The following is a 16454-nucleotide window of genomic DNA, read 5'->3' as shown; positions in this document are numbered from 1 at the left end:
GTTATACCCGTTTGAAGTTATAATTTTCTCAAAAAAATTGTACATTAATTTGTTTATAAAGGTTTCAAGCAAACTTGAGCTATAAACATTTATACTTTAATTAACAATAATGATAAAACAACTCAAAAGGAACAATTTGAGCTTAAGAAAATGTTCGTAAGTTTATTTTTGGCTAAGATGTCGATATTTTAATGGCGCGCTATGAGGCGCAAGATTGGCTCACAGTCAAGTAAGTATGTATTCTTCGACGCTTTATCGATCGTAACTCGGCTTCTACGCAAGCAAATGAGCCAATATGTGATATCCATATAAAAATGGATCGAGTTCTTTTACAGCATCATCATTGCATATAAAACGAGCATTTATGATGTGGCGGCATACACACAATTGACGGGCCTTGATGATGCTGTAAAAGAACTAGATCCACTTTATATGGATATCATATAGATAATTACACTCTGAAGCCTCAAAAAGTTTTAGTTTTACTGCCTACAAGAACAGACTTGTACCACCATGTAACTGTTAAAATTTCGCTAAGAACTTATGCAGATGTAAAAAAGCTGATATTCCCTGTATATCTCTATGCAGATTTGCAGATGCATGAAAAAAATGTTTGTAAAAATAGTATTAATAAATAATATCAACTTACTTTTTAGTTATATTTCTGAAATATTAGTTTTTAATGTTTTTTTCTCATTTAGTGCAAAAAATAGAAGACAAGGTAAATAGAATGAAAGGTGATACGAGGTACAGTATGATGATTTAATTAGAATTATATGATAAAATTTTATTAGGATCTTCAAAAATGAAAAATGAAGATGACATATGTATACATAGAAATTATAATTTGCATCGAGAAGTTAGCGCGTGAACCTTTACGCGGTGAGCCGATCTTGCGCCTCATAGCGCGCGCCATTAAAATATCGACATCTTGGCCAAAAATAAACTTATGAACATTTTCGTAACCTCAAATTGTTCCTTTTGAGTTTTTCTATCATTATTGCTCATTAAAGTATAAATGTTTATAGTTCAAATTTGCTTGAAACCCTTATAAACAAATGAATGTACAATATTTTTAAGAAAATTGTAACTTCAAACGGGTATAACTTTAAAACTAATGAAGATCAAATAATTTAACAAACTTTGTTTGGAAGCCTGTTAATTAAGCTTTAAAGCGACACCTTCTAAGACTCATTTGCAGGCGCAGAAGCCGAGTTAAGATCGATAAAGCTTTGAAAAATACTTATTTTGCAATTTGCAATTTGCATTGTGCACTAATTTTACAATATCTTGAGTTCTAATTGTTAGATTTAAGTTTAATAAACGGTTTTTTCTTGGTTTTTATTAAGGAACAAATTTTATTTGAAACATTTTTTTTCATCTCTTTTAGTTTATGAGCCAGATCCTTATAAACAATTTATAAACAATTAAATTGTTTATAACAATTTTTTGACCAATCGGATCGAGACCCCCCCTCGAAATTCGTAATCAGCAGCCAAAAATCCATAAGAAACCGTTGAGTTTGTCCATCAGAATTGAATATGACACGGTGACCCCTCTGGCGCCTAGACTATATAACATATATACGTCACTAAAGAGTTCTAAAAACAACTGTTTTTTATATAAAAGCAGACTAAAAATATACAAATTAAAGGAATAACGCAGAAAACACAAAAAATCGCCGATATAACTTAATTAATCTATGAAATGACAATAGTGTCAAACTTTCATAACAGTTGAGTAACTTGCCTGAGGTTGGACCAATTACAAACAAGGGTTACGGCGCGGTTAATTTGAATTACTCCTCCTAGTTTAAGATAGGGTGTATAATTTTTAATGCATCTTTTATTTTTTCTTAGCTATCCGAGGCTGTATGTACTATATTATAATTTTAAACTTTTCAACCGATCTGTCACATTTTGTTTCCGATAATGCGTCTGCTTTCAATTCTCGATTTCTCATTTCCCTTCTTCTGTCTACTAATGTTGGTTTTATTATTATACTTAATTACCACACACAAACTTTGTGTCAGCGAATGTGCTACAGGGAGGAAAACTAATTGCGAATTACTTATTTCGAAATGCACAATTTTGTGGTTCAATACTCAGGTTTTGACTAAATTGACAGAAAATATTCACAAAATTTCAGGAGAAGACTTGACTTGCTGACAGGTATTACATTTTCAGCGACTTCAGCTGACATAAAATCAACTTACATTATAAATATATACGTTTGTAGCAACGATGCGAAAGTAAGAGAAAATTTCCCAATATTAGTATTCACATCATTCCTCATCCATCCATTTGTCTCCACTTTTATAAAGGTACGAAGCTGACATATCTAAGTCCGAAATTTTTCTTTCGACGAAGTTAGTCCTAACATCACAAAATAAAACAAAAGATTCAAACATGCACGAAAGCTCTGGAGTAATATTTCGGTTTTAGTAAAGAGAAACAGGAATTTAGCATCCTTTTTACGTTACTTTTTAAACGTTAAATTTGTAGATTTGTGCTCGTTCTAAAATATGGACTTTTTTGTTGGTAGCAGAACCGTACTTTGCATAAAATAAACATAAATACTAAAACCGCCTTCGTCTTTCCTTCGCCCCTGATAACTAGAAAAATTTGAGCTTTTAAATTAAAATCAAATTACATAAACTTGTGTATCACACCACATGTTTACAATGTAAACCACACAATAAACATAAACCATAGAAATAAATATGCTCGTATAACTTTTCGTTATTACTTTTAACTTTTCAAAAGAAGTAAAACTTTATACGAGTAGCGTAGATTAATTTTTGTCACTGCTGAATAGTATTTATAAAACAGAGCTGTTCGAATCTAAAGGCGAGTATCCTCGTCTTCATACCAAAATCAGGTAGGATGGACTACACCCAACCAAAGGTTTTCCGGCCAATTAGACTAACATCTTTTTTCTTGAAAAAGAGGTGTATAAGGGATAATGTTCTGGTTTATATCCCACTTCACCCAAATCAACATGCATATACATTGGGGAAGTACCGATATCTACCGATTCTGCACTGCATTAAGTAGTGGGAAGAATTGAAAAACCGCTGGACAATGGAGAATCCACTTTAGGTATGGTTTGTTTAACAGTAGTTGTTGACTTCAATTAGTGCGGTCGTAAATATTATTAAATTTATCTAACCTGGCCCATTGTTAAGACCCACCCGGAGCGATAAGCAACCGAGGTGGACAGAGTTGGTCTTTTGACAATTAACACTGACTAGACGGTACTCCTATAATAAAGCAAAGAATCCACAAAATTTTCAATAATTACGACGACAAAAATAAAAAAAACGGATGTAAAATATTTTGCTTTGCCTTATATACCCGAAATTAATGTTTTCAAATGAGTTTTAAAATAAATTAAATCTATTTTAATTGCTAAGATTATAGAAAAACAAACATTCAAACATATTTAAATTTTACCTGAAACCGGGCCTTTTATACTATTAAAGTACCAGTACAAGTATTGACCATTGAAGTCAACCATTTACTGCTAAACGTACCATATATTCATAGATATTGAGGAAGCGTTTGATAAAAAAAACATTCCCAACCATCACCCAATAGCTCAATGTCAAGAATGTCCCCCTGGTCGTGAGCGAATGGATATTCAGTGTTCTTTCCAATAAAGCAATAAGCATAAACGTAGAAGACGTTTCGGTTAGAGGCATGGTCACGAGGGGATGTCCACAGGGGGGTGTTATCACCTCTCCTCTGGAACATAATTTTGGATACCCAGGTTGACCAACTCAGCAAAAACGGTGGCTACTACACAGTAGCCTATGCAGACGACATAACTGTAAGAGATTACAAGTTGCTCTCAGACTAATAGAAACGGGGTGTAAGAAACACTCGCGTCTATAAATCCAAAAAATACAGAGATGGTCCTCTTCACCAGAAAAAGAAGGATCAAGGGCTTAATACCCCCAAGGGTTCTAAACTGAAGTATACACTTGACAAGAAGTGAACATGGAATTCTAACTTATATAGTAGAGCTAAAAGAACGTATATTGCCTATAAACAGTGTCGGAGAACGGTCGGACACACTTGGGGCCTTACGCCCATGGTGATCGCCTGGGTACCAAAAGTGCTACAGACAACAACGATCAACAAACTAAACCATATACAGCGAATGACACTTTAGAACATCGCATTCGGAAAAGAAATCCTATTCCTATGATTCTGGGAGGGCACAAAAAATTTCACTTTACACGATAATTTCAAAATATTCGATATGTTTGTCTATGAGTGTAGAATTACATCCAAAAAAACTCATAACACAAAAAATTGAATGAGAAAACCATGTATACAAGAAAAACTAAATTTTACTCAATACATCCAAGACGGGTACGAAATTTATCAGGTATCCAGGGCGATATTTGTACATCTTACTGCCGCTTACGACACCGTAAATTACAGAAGACTTCTCCAAAAACTGTAAACACACTTGTCTTATCAGCGAATATTTATTTCCAGACTTTAATATTCTCTTGGGTTTTTGGGAATAAATCACTTTTCTCCCTTCGGGAGCCACCTGCCTTCATCACCGATGATGCTACTCATCAGGCAAGACAACCAGATGCATCAAACAGCCAGCAGCACCCGACATCTCTAGTTGCAGCCACAACATTTGCCCAGGTCTACAAGTCTACAGTTGTACCATCCGACATCAAGAAGATCTACTATGCTACTATCAATTACCACAATCCATGCATAAGTATAATCTACAAATTGTTAGTTTTTGGCAAGAATTTGAATATATTTGTTAATGCATTTAATAAGTCACATTTTTATTATATCTTTATTGAACAATAAACATTATTGGTTAAAATACTGTTTTGTTTGCTTCCATTCTAAATTTTCATAGTTCATTTCTAAGATTAGGACAAGACGAACACACACCTGAGTGACTGAGCTAAGCTTAGGGTGAACGATAGCTATCTTAGTTGGTTGAAATATTATTTTCAATTAGCTGGGGTAGTCTATTCGCGTTTTTTGCTTCACTGGCAAAGTATCCGTCAGTCATAAGAATAGGTACACAAGAATGGGAACACAAAAAATGGTCTAGACAGCGCAATGACACCTGCACGTTATAACATTTACACAAACGATCAACCCATACAAATAGATACTAGCACTTTCATATATGCAGACGTTGAAGCTATTGTTGCACAAGCAAAAACCGATGCCGAAGTGAAGACAACGCTAACTAAAGCCTTAAACACAATAACAACACACCACGAATGAAACTATCTTAAGCTAAATCCTGGAAAAACTCAGGTGTACTCTTTCCATCTTCGTAACAGAGGCGCTTCCAGACAACTCAACATTTCTAGTGTAATAAAACCCTTGAATACTGTGCTTCTCTTAAATTACTGGAAATTACATTGTATCGCACGTGGTTATTCAAAGAACAGTATTTGAATCTAAAAGGGAAACTAACGGCTAGAAATAATATACTCTGGAAGCTTGTACACCAAAAACGGGGTGCACAATGTGGACATCCTTTTATCCTTAGATTATCGACGTTTTCACTCTGTATTACTGCTACCGAATATACCTCGCCAGTATGGAAAGCATCGGTATAAGCTAGACATTTTAAAAATGTATAAACATTCTCAATTTCTTTGCAAAACGAAAATGCAGCAGCTGCATAATACTCTGGTTAAAGCGGAGAGTGCAGGAAGAGTCTATACCGGTTTCGGAGATCTTTTTCCCCTCATCAGTAAACCCATATCCTCTTCTCTCCGCTTTAACCATTTACCATAGCTTAGGGCCTTCCCGAATTGCAAAGAAAGAAATGTCACGGATGAACTAGGGCCATCTACCGGAAAACAAACTAAGTTATCAATCGAAGCAGCGCAGAAAACGACAATAAATATCGCCTCCGTACCACCAGATTGACAACAGGTGGAATACTTTCTTTGGTTACACCTCCTGAGACTTTTACAATTTATAAGTCATACAGGTGCCGAGAAAATTAAGATGAGAGAATTTTAAATAATTCACAACTCATCTACTCAGCATGGTAAAGCTCCAACAAGAAAGATTCCTTAATACTCAAAAGAGTAAATGAATTAAAAATGTATAAACATTCTCAATTTCTTTGCAAAACGAAAATGCAGCAGCTGCATAATACTCTGGTTAATACTGCTGCATTTTCGTTTTGCAAAGAAATTGAGAATGTTTATACATTTTTAATTCATTTACTCTTTTGAGTATTAAGGAATCTTTCTTGTTGGAGCTTTACCATGCTGAGTAGATGAGTTGTGAATTATTTAAAATTCTGTCATCTTAATTCTTAATTTTCTCGGCACCTGTATGACTTATAAATTGTAAAAGTCTCAGGAGGTGTAACCAAAGAAAGTATTCCACCTGTTGTCAATCTGGTGGTACGGAGGCGATATTTATTGTCGTTTTCTGCGCTGTTTCGATTGATAACTTAGTTTGTTTTCCGGTAGATGGCCCTAGTTCATCCGTGACATTTCTTTCTTTGCAATTCGGGAAGGCCCTAAGCTATGGTAAATGGTTAAAGCGGAGAGAAGAGGATATGGGTTTACTGATGAGGGGAAAAAGATCTCCGAAACCGGTATAGACTCTTCCTGCACTCTCCGCTTTAACCAGAGTATTATGCAGCTGCTGCATTTTCGTTTTGCAAAGAAATTGAGAATGTTTATACATTTTTAATTCATTTACTCTTTTGAGTACTAAGGAATCTTTCTTGTTGGAGCTTTACCATGCTGAGTAGATGAGTTGTGAATTATTTAAAATTCTCTCATCTTAATTTTTTCGGCACCTGTATGACTTATAAATTGTAAAAGTCTCAGGAGGTGTAACCAAAGAAAGTATTCCACCTGTTGTCAATCTGGTGGTACGGAGGCGATATTTATTGTCGTTTTCTGCGCTGCTTCGATTGATAACTTAGTTTGTTTCTAGACTTTTTAATTTAGCTACCAATGAGTCAATGAGAGAATTTCAAGTACCTATGATTATATGCTTCGTTGACTACCAAAATGCATTTGATTGTGTAAGCTTGATAAATCTGTGGTCAATTTTAATAGAAATGGGCACACCAATGCACCTGAGGACATTTATTAAAAATTTGTACCAGTCCAATATAGCAACAGTACGACTAGATCAGAAGTTCTCAAACCAATTCAAGACCGAGAGAGGTGTTAGATAAGGATGCGTGTTGTCATCTGATTTATTCAACATTTATGGTGAACATGTCATGAGGATCTATTTAGGAGGTTGGGCCGGTGGAGTAATAGTAGCTGGTAGGATAATCTCCAATTTAAGATTTGCTGATGACACTACACTTATAGCAGCAAATGAGCAAGAAATGTTTGATCTCCTGCGAAGAGTTGAATACGAGAGCAATAAAGTTGGTCTGAGAATCAATAAAGCTAAAACAAAAATAATGGTGGTCGACAGATCCGACACTATTCAACTGACTAACATGTTACAGGAATACCGGATAAAAAACAACTTTTTCTATCTCGGGTCTAGTGTAACTAACGATGGTAACTGTGAAGCAGAAGTTCAGAGACGTATTATTGGTATGGCAAAAAATGCGATGAGTCGCCTACTAAAGTTTGAAAAGACATATATATCTCTCAAAATATTAAGATGAGACTAGTGAATGCCCTTGTATTCTCAATATTTCTATACGGGGCAGAGACGGGGCATCTTTAGAAGAAGAAAAATAAATTAAAAGTAATTTTTCATTGATACCTATTTATAAAATATAGTTATAAAGTTACTTTCGCTTATTGGAAAAAATACACAAAGTTGCTTAAAAATCATAATAATAAATCAATTTCACGTGGCACTTTTTACGGTCCAATGTTAAAACGAGTTAAAAAAATAAAACATATATATTTTTAAGCCCAATTATGTCTTTAATTGTTTTCCCAGTTCTTTCAACTAGAATGGTCCGCTTCGTCTATCACTAAAAGAAAATAAATCTGATTTTAAAAAATCCATCTTTATGAGTACAATGGCACCAAAATGCAGAAAGGAGAGTAATTTTAACCGAGGAACATTAATATTCCTCTCCGTTTTCTTTTACATCTTTTGATATACAAGAGTTAAAAAAATGAAAGGCTTTTCACGGATTCTTTGTTGCCGATGGTATATTTTCTAACTAATTAATTTAAAAGATTATTTTTGTACTCATTTACACTTCTCAATTAATTTTTTCACTTCGTACAAATGCACCATTGGACGGCCGGAATGGTGCATCTCTTTCGCACTCACATTTACTGCCGCCTCAATACCCTATTAGCGCTCATTGTTAATAATTAAAAATAACACCTTAGTAATAAATTAATGACTCAAATTTCTTCAGTGCCATAAAGGGGGGCTCTAAACTTTGATTTAGTCTCTTTCTAACTTTCAAAATAATATTTTTAACCAGAGAGTGCAGCAAGCACCTCTACCGGTTTCGAAATTTATTAGTCTCTCATCAGGAGGCACATATGCTGCTCTGTCTGACCCAACTAGGAAAAACCCCGGCGCGCAGTCACGGATTGCAATGAACGAAATGGTAGGGATGCCCTAGCGGCAACTGCTAGCAGAAGAATGAGTTTTCAATCTAATAGCACATAAAGCAACACCAAAAATGTTACTCTACATCCCACCAGATTGAAAACAATGGAAACCTTCTCTGGTTACACCTCCGAGGCTTCTAAAATTTGCAAGCCATAACAGATGCTGAGATTAAGGAAGATAAGGAAATTTTACAATTTATAATTCACGTCCCATCTGCTCTTGTCCCAACCATTCTCGTTGAACCTTTACCGCACTGAGCAGATGGGACGTGAATTATAAATTGTAAAATTCCCTCATCTTCCTTAGTTTCAGCATCCGTTGTTGCTTGCAACTTTTAGAAGCTTCGGAGGTACAACCAGAGAAGGTTCCCATTGTTTTCAATCAGGTTGGATGTAGAGTAACATTTTTGGTGTTGCTTTATGTGCTATTAGATTGAAAACTCAGTCTTCTGCTAGCAGTTACAACTAGGGCATCCCTGCCATTTCGTTCGTTGCAATCCGTGACTGCGCGCCGGGGTTTTTCCTGGTTGGGTCAGAGAGAGCAGCATATGTGCCTCCTGATGAGAGACTAATAAGTTTCGAAACCGGTAGAGGTGCTTGCTGCACTCTCTGATTGGACCAGAATATAGTTCCGCTGTAGTTTCATGTTGCAACGAAATTTAAAATGGTTATTCAATTTTGATTAACATATTTACTGTGATTGGAGTACGAAGGGAACCATTCTCGTTGGAACTTTACCGCACTGAGCAGATGGGACCTGAATTATAAATTGTAAAAGTCCCTCATCTTCCTTAGTCTCAGCATCCGTTATGGCTTGCAAATTTTAGAAGCCTCGGAGGTGTAACCAGAGAAAATTCAAGCAAGCGCCTGTGTGTTTGTGAGTGTACTTAAAATTCAGGCCTGAAAGGGATATAGAATGTTATATATCGTTGGAAAGGAACTTCGGTTGTGTAAAATTCAAGCAAGCTTAATTCTCTATTTTCAAGACAATTTTTGCTCCCTCTTGAGAGGAATCCCTGATCCAGGATCATAGATACGATAACACTTCTAGCTACGTTTCTCCGCTGCTCTGGTGAAACTTTTGAGCCAGGATCTATTTCACAAGCATTTGCCGTTTTTAGGCAGGTGCTTTGGGTTCAGTTATTCAAACTTCAGATACAGACTTTCTGCTATGTGCCTGCCGCTTCTAGGCAAGCATAATAGGATTTTTTTAACACGTAAGATATCTTCAGACATCCTTTTTAGACTGCGCGGAATATCCCCATGTTTCGTTCATCCACTGAACACGTTCAGGGTTATTCCGGGTCGGAAGAGGGGGTGGTTTTAGTTGGTAGGCGGCTGGTTATGGGGGGCACGCGGGACCCATGGACCATACTCTGGTCTCTGTGCCCTGGCGTGTTCTCCTCTCCTGTCCGAGTCCAACAGTACTAGGGACATCTTCCCTAGTCAGCTAAGAGCGTTCCACGTCAGTCCAAAAAAAAAGGTCGAAGAAGACTGTTAGACACCTGTGAGAATGATTTATTTAACGATCCTCCGCATCCCTTTACCGAGCTGCCATCAAAAAAATTACTATAGCCAATTTGATAGCCAATGCTCAATAATCGATTACGGTACATGAGAAAGAAGATTATTTTGTGTTCAATTACGTAAATTTCTGTAAAACTGATTAAAGAGTATTATTTCATGCCACATACCCTCTTCATCCATTCAGATAAAGGATAGTTATACAGACTAAAATTAATGGAAGAAGGCGGTATGTACAGTTTTTATTTATTTGTAGGAAAAATACTAAAAATAAAAACAAATTATCCACATTTTATGTAAAGGAATGCTTATAGCAGTATAAATAAAACCAAATAACACAAACAATATTTTTATGATAAAAGTAGACGAATAAAAACTTCTTTAACTGCCCATATCTCAAAAGGTAGGCTTTGTAACATACCTTCTTCTTCCACTTAGGTCTTCAATTGTTAATGTTAATTCTAAAAAGCTTGTTCTCCAAGATCAATAATACGTTTGTAAAATCAAAAAATTTGAGAAATATTATCGTAGTAGAATTACTAGAAGCAGGGGTAAACGGTGGTGCCACTTTAATGTTGTTTTTGCGTGAGTGCAAATGGCATGTAATGCAAGATTACAAAATTTGCATCAGCCTTGAACTCAACCTATTTATGCTTAACATCGGTATGGTTAATTATTATAAAAGGTTACATCTAAAAACTTATTAACACTTAATTGTTTGCATGAGATGTGAATGTAAAATTATTGATAGGTACTTTTAAGCCTCATAAATAAGCAAGTATAAATATGTTAATATAATTTGTGCCAGAGCCACACTTAGGATAGCATTCCGCAACTATGGTCATTTGGCCTATGTCGCTTGTCTCGGTCTCGTATTCATTTTAAAGAGCGACAGTTCATTTTTGGTGTCTCGGTCTCATCTATCTGTCGCCTGTCTCGGTCTCCTGTCTCTGTCGCCTGTTGCGGAATGCTATCCAAAGTTTGGCTATGGTACGAGGTTTGTAGATGCACCTATATAGCTACGGATAAAGCTGGGTATGTTAGTATGGCTTCCTTAAAAGTGTGTTTTTGTTTTTAAACCAGGACAGATATGTGAAAAAACGTCTATATTTGGATGTGAGAGGTGGTATTCGGACTTTTTCAGAAAAAGTTGGTTGATATTGTGGTTGGTATGGTTGACTTTAGTAATAATTTACTATTTAACTGGGAAATAAGCCACAATTTAACTTAAAGAATTATTTTATTGGCTTCCCCTATTGGTTTCGACTTCCACCTTTGACGTCGTTATCAAAATAGAAAATATTACTAAATTAAACAAAAATGTTGTTGCTTAGTAAAAAAAATTCTTCTAATAATTTAATTTAATCTGACTCATTCATATCGGCAATTCAGACATATATTATACATTTTAAAGTAAAAGACTTTAAAATGTTATTGCCAATATTTATAAATTACGTTCCTAGGACGACTTTATTGAAAGATAGTTCATTCGATTACATGAAAAAACTTCAATTTATAAAATTCCTTGTGAATTTGTGAAACAATTTTATTTAGGTGAAACATCAAGACCATTAAACGTTAGACTAAGTGAACATCAGTCTTATATTAACAATAGAGAATTTGATAGATCCCAAATATGTCAACATGGGATAATGAACATAGAGTTCAGTGAGAAGTATCAAGTATAGTGCTGAAAGAAACAGATAGTAAAAAGAGAAAAATCAAAGAAGCGGCTCTAGTTATGCTAAATGAAGCCAATTGTGTCGCAAATTCCTTGGTAGAATGTTCCTTGTAAATTCCAGTAAGATGTGGTTACCCATACTAAAAGAGAAAGTCAATACAAAAAAATACCACCATTAGTAAGTCAATAACATATCGAGGTTAGTACATAATTTATATTTTAGTATTATTTATATATCTATGTATCATTAATATTATTAATAAGTTAAAATAACATGCATATAAAGTCACAATTTGGTGTAAGTTTTGAGAGTAAACTGAATGTAACATGTATCATGAGGTTTTTTCCTGGTTTTTCCTCGTCATTTACTATGGAATCACTAACACGATAATTTTACTGTCGCCATTGCTTGTGGTTGTCTTTTTAAAGACAAATCACATGCTATGAGTTTTTTGTGACGGAATTCTTGAGTTAAAGTTGATTTCATGTAATCGAATGAACTATCTTTCAATAAAGTCATCTCAGGAACGCAACTCGTAAATATTGGCAACATTATTTTAAAGCCTTCTACTTCAAAATGTATATATAATATATGTCTTAATTGCCGATATGAATGAGTCAGCTTAAATTAAATCATTACAAGAAGGTTTTACTAAGCAATAACCTTTTTGTTTAATTTATTAATATTTGGTATTTTGATAGACGTGGATAGGCGACTGTCTATCTATGCGTCATTCCGTTTTCACAAATTCAAAACTATAGCTTATTATACCCGTGTTGAGCTGCCCCCCCCCCCCACTTGCAAAAATTAAAAAACAAATAGCCCTGATTTATGAGCTGTTTACGAGCTCTCATATTCCGCAAATTAAAAATTTTGAGCTCGTTCCACTGAGCAGGAATTTAATATTTATTCCACTACTTCAAAATAGGAATATTGAATCGATTTTTCCGGCAGAATTAAGAGCTATTTATGAGCTCTTGAAATGATATAGTTTCGATTTTTGAGCTCATCCCATTCATCCCCAAACAACCCTTTAATTTATTTAGCTTAAAAGAAAATGCTGAGAAAACTTAAAATATATCGTATTGCGGATATAATTCCTATAGCTTATATATTCTAAGAATAAACTATTAAATCACGTGCATTTCGATTATTGAGCTACAACCCCTTAGCAAGAAATCTACCCCATCTTCCCGGCTTAAGAGAGAGTTGTACTTAAAATGCATTAAATTAATTATTTGGCAACTACATATTATTTAATAATTTATGAGCTCCCAAATTACGAGCATTTAGATCGGAAAATTGCAATTTATTTTGTATAGTGCAGTCACTGAAGGTAAAAATCAACGATTACCTTCAATTTCGGTGAACATCGATTTTCACGAAAATTGGTCAGTGGTTAGAGGATACCTCAAGAAACAAAGGTGACATGGTGCCACTTTGCGCCTTTACCATGAGGGTGGATACCGCCCCTTCTCGGGGGTGACATTTATTTTATAAAAAATAACTATACAAATCAATAAATGGACAAATTATAATCAACATTTGTTATATAAAGTTATTAAAATAAGTCAATGCTTTTTAAGTTATTATATTTTAATTATTGTGAAAAAAATGCATGTTTTGAAGCGGTTTTTTGTAAATCACTGAAAAACTGTAAGTTTTTACAAAAAAGTTAATAGAATAAACTATTAAATCACGCACATTTCGACTATTGAGCTACAACCCCTTCGCAAGAAAACCATCCCATATTCCCGGCTTAAGAGAGTTGTACTTAAAATAATTTAAATTAATTATTTGGCGACTACATATCGTTTAATAATTTATGAGCTCGCAAAATATACGCATCTCAATTATTGAATTGCAATTTTCGTTCTATATTGCAGTCACTGAAGGTAAAAATCAACTATGACCTTCGATTTCGGTAAATCTCCATTCATTTTCACAAAAATTGGTGAGCGGATAGAGGATACCTCAAGAAACAAAATTAACAATAACAACTTGCGGTTTTAGCCTGGGGTATATGTCACCCCTTCTCGGGGGTTAAAATTAATTTATTAAAAATAACCCCACAAATGGAGAGAGGGACAAATTCTAAGCAAAATTTGTTATGTAATGTTATTAAATTAAATCGATACTTTTTGAGTTATTAAAGATCAAATATTTTAATTTTTGTGAAAGAAAAATGCATGGTTTAAAGCGATTTTTCATAAATAACTCAAAAACTGTAAGTTTTTACAACAAAAGTTTTCATCACTAAAATTGAGGCTAATAAAAAATATAATAAATTGCTTATTTAAAAATAATGTTAATTTAAAGTAAGTTATAGGTAATTAAATGTATATTTTTTCTGCGACTATTCAAATCTACGGATTCAAGCTTAAATAACGGGAAAGATATGCATTTTATGTATGGTAACACTTACTAAATACTTGTCAAAGCACTTAGAAATGCCTATCAAATGAGCTCCAGAAAGAATTGATTGCATCAAAATTTATACTCCACAAATTTTTGCAAAAAAATGAATTTTTTTTTTAATAACTCTGTTAAGTTTTATGCTATCAGGCACATCCAACTATTTGAAAGGTAATTTCAAGAGCTATAAAACTGTATTACATTTAATTTTTCAAATACTTTATTTTTTTAGGATAATAGTGAAGGGCTCCTGTTGCATTGTTCTCGTAGTAAAATTTAGGCTTAAACGGTTCTATCTTCGTTATTTTGATTCATACAGAAATCAAAAGACAAGTAAAATCTTTGCTAATAAAAAAAACTCAAATTTCGTTATCTATCATTTTTTACGTGTATCGAGTATTGTTGGAGTTATTATCAAAGCAAATGATTTACGAAAATTTAAAAAATTTTGATTTTTTTTAAATCATATTTAAAATATTTCTACTTTATTAGCGAATATTTCACTTGTCTTTTGATTTCTGTATGAATCAAAATAACGAAGATAGAAACGTTTAAGCCTAAATTTTACTACGAGAACAATGTAACAGGAGCCCTTTACTATTATCCTAAAAAAAATAAAGTATTTGAAAGATTAAATGTAATACAGTTTTATAGCTCTTGAAATTACCTTTCAAATAGTTGGATGTGCCTGATATCACATAAATTAACAGAGTTATTCAAAAAAAAATTCATTTTTTTGGAAAAATTTTTGGAGTACATAATTTTGATGCCATCAACGTTTTCTGGAGCTCATTTGATAGGTATTTCTAAGTACTTTGACAAGTATTTATTAAGTGCTACATAAAATGCATCTCTTTCCCGTTATTTAATCTTGAATCCTTAGCCAAGCCGCACACCAAAGAAACATGAAACGAAAAACATGAAACATGAAACGAAAAACATGTTTCATGAAACTAAAACACTACTAAACAAATCTCAAATTCCGCCTACCAATGAAACGAGTGTGATTCATGCTCATGACACATTTTTATTTTCGGAGAGTCTCATAAATGGCCGGACGTATATTTGTTTAGCAGTGGTTTATTTCCATGAAACGTTATTTACGTTTCATGTTTCTTTGATGTGCGGCCTTTAGCCCGGCCGCACATCAAAGAAACATGAAACGTAAATTACGTTTCATGGAAATAAACCACTGCTAAACAAATATATATCCGGCCATTTATGAGACTCTCCGAAAATAAAAATGTGTCATGAGCATGAATCACACTCGTTTCATTAGTAGGCGGACTTTGAGATTTTTTTAGCAGTGTTTTCTTTTCATGAAACATGTTTTCCGTTTCATGTTTCATGTTTTTCGTTTCATGTTTCTTTGGTGTGCGGCTTGGCTTAGAGTTGAATAGTCGCAGAAAAAATATACATTTAATTACCTATAACTTACTTTAAAGTAACATTATTTTTAAATAAGCAATTTATTATGTTTTTTATTAGCTTCAATTTTAGTGATGAAAACTTTTTTGTAAAAACTTACAGTTTTTAAGTTATTTATGAAAAATCGCTTTAAAGCATGCATATTCTTTTACAAAAATTAAAATGTTTGATCTTTAATAACTCAAAAAGTATTGATTTATTTTAATAACATTGTATAACAAATTTGCTTAGAATTTGTCCCTTTCTCTATTTGTGGGGTTATTTTTATTAAAGTAATTTTAACTCCTGAGAAGGTGTGACATATACCCCAGGCTAAAACCGCAAGTTGTTATTTTTAATTTTGTTTGTTGAGGTATCCTCTATCTGCTCACCAATTTTTGTGAAAATGAATGGAGATTTACCGAAATCGAAGGTCATAGTTGATTGTTACTTTCAGTGACTGCAATATAGAAAGAAAATTGCAATTCAATAATTGAGATGCGTATATTTTGCGAGCTCATAAATTATTAAACGATATGTAGTCGCCAAGTTATATGTAGCCAAGATATGTAGTTAATTTAAATTATTTTATGTACAACTATTTTCTTGCGAAGGGGTTGTAGCTCAATAGTCGAAATGTGCGTGATTTAAGAGTTTATTCTTAGAATATAAGCTATACGAATTAAACTACTATTAAATTTTTTGTAAAAACTTTTTACTAAACAGTTTTTCAGTGATTTACGAAAAACCGCTTCAAAACATGCATTTTTTTCACGAATAATTAAAATTTAATAACTTAAAAAGTATTGACTGATTTTATTAACTTTATTTAACAAACGTTG

The sequence above is a fragment of the Diabrotica virgifera genome, chromosome 10 (assembly GCF_917563875.1).
Source record: "Diabrotica virgifera virgifera chromosome 10, PGI_DIABVI_V3a".
NCBI classification, from domain to species: domain Eukaryota; kingdom Metazoa; phylum Arthropoda; class Insecta; order Coleoptera; family Chrysomelidae; genus Diabrotica; species Diabrotica virgifera.
The sequence above is the reverse complement of the archived record's forward strand: the minus strand, read 5'-3'. Positions refer to the sequence as shown.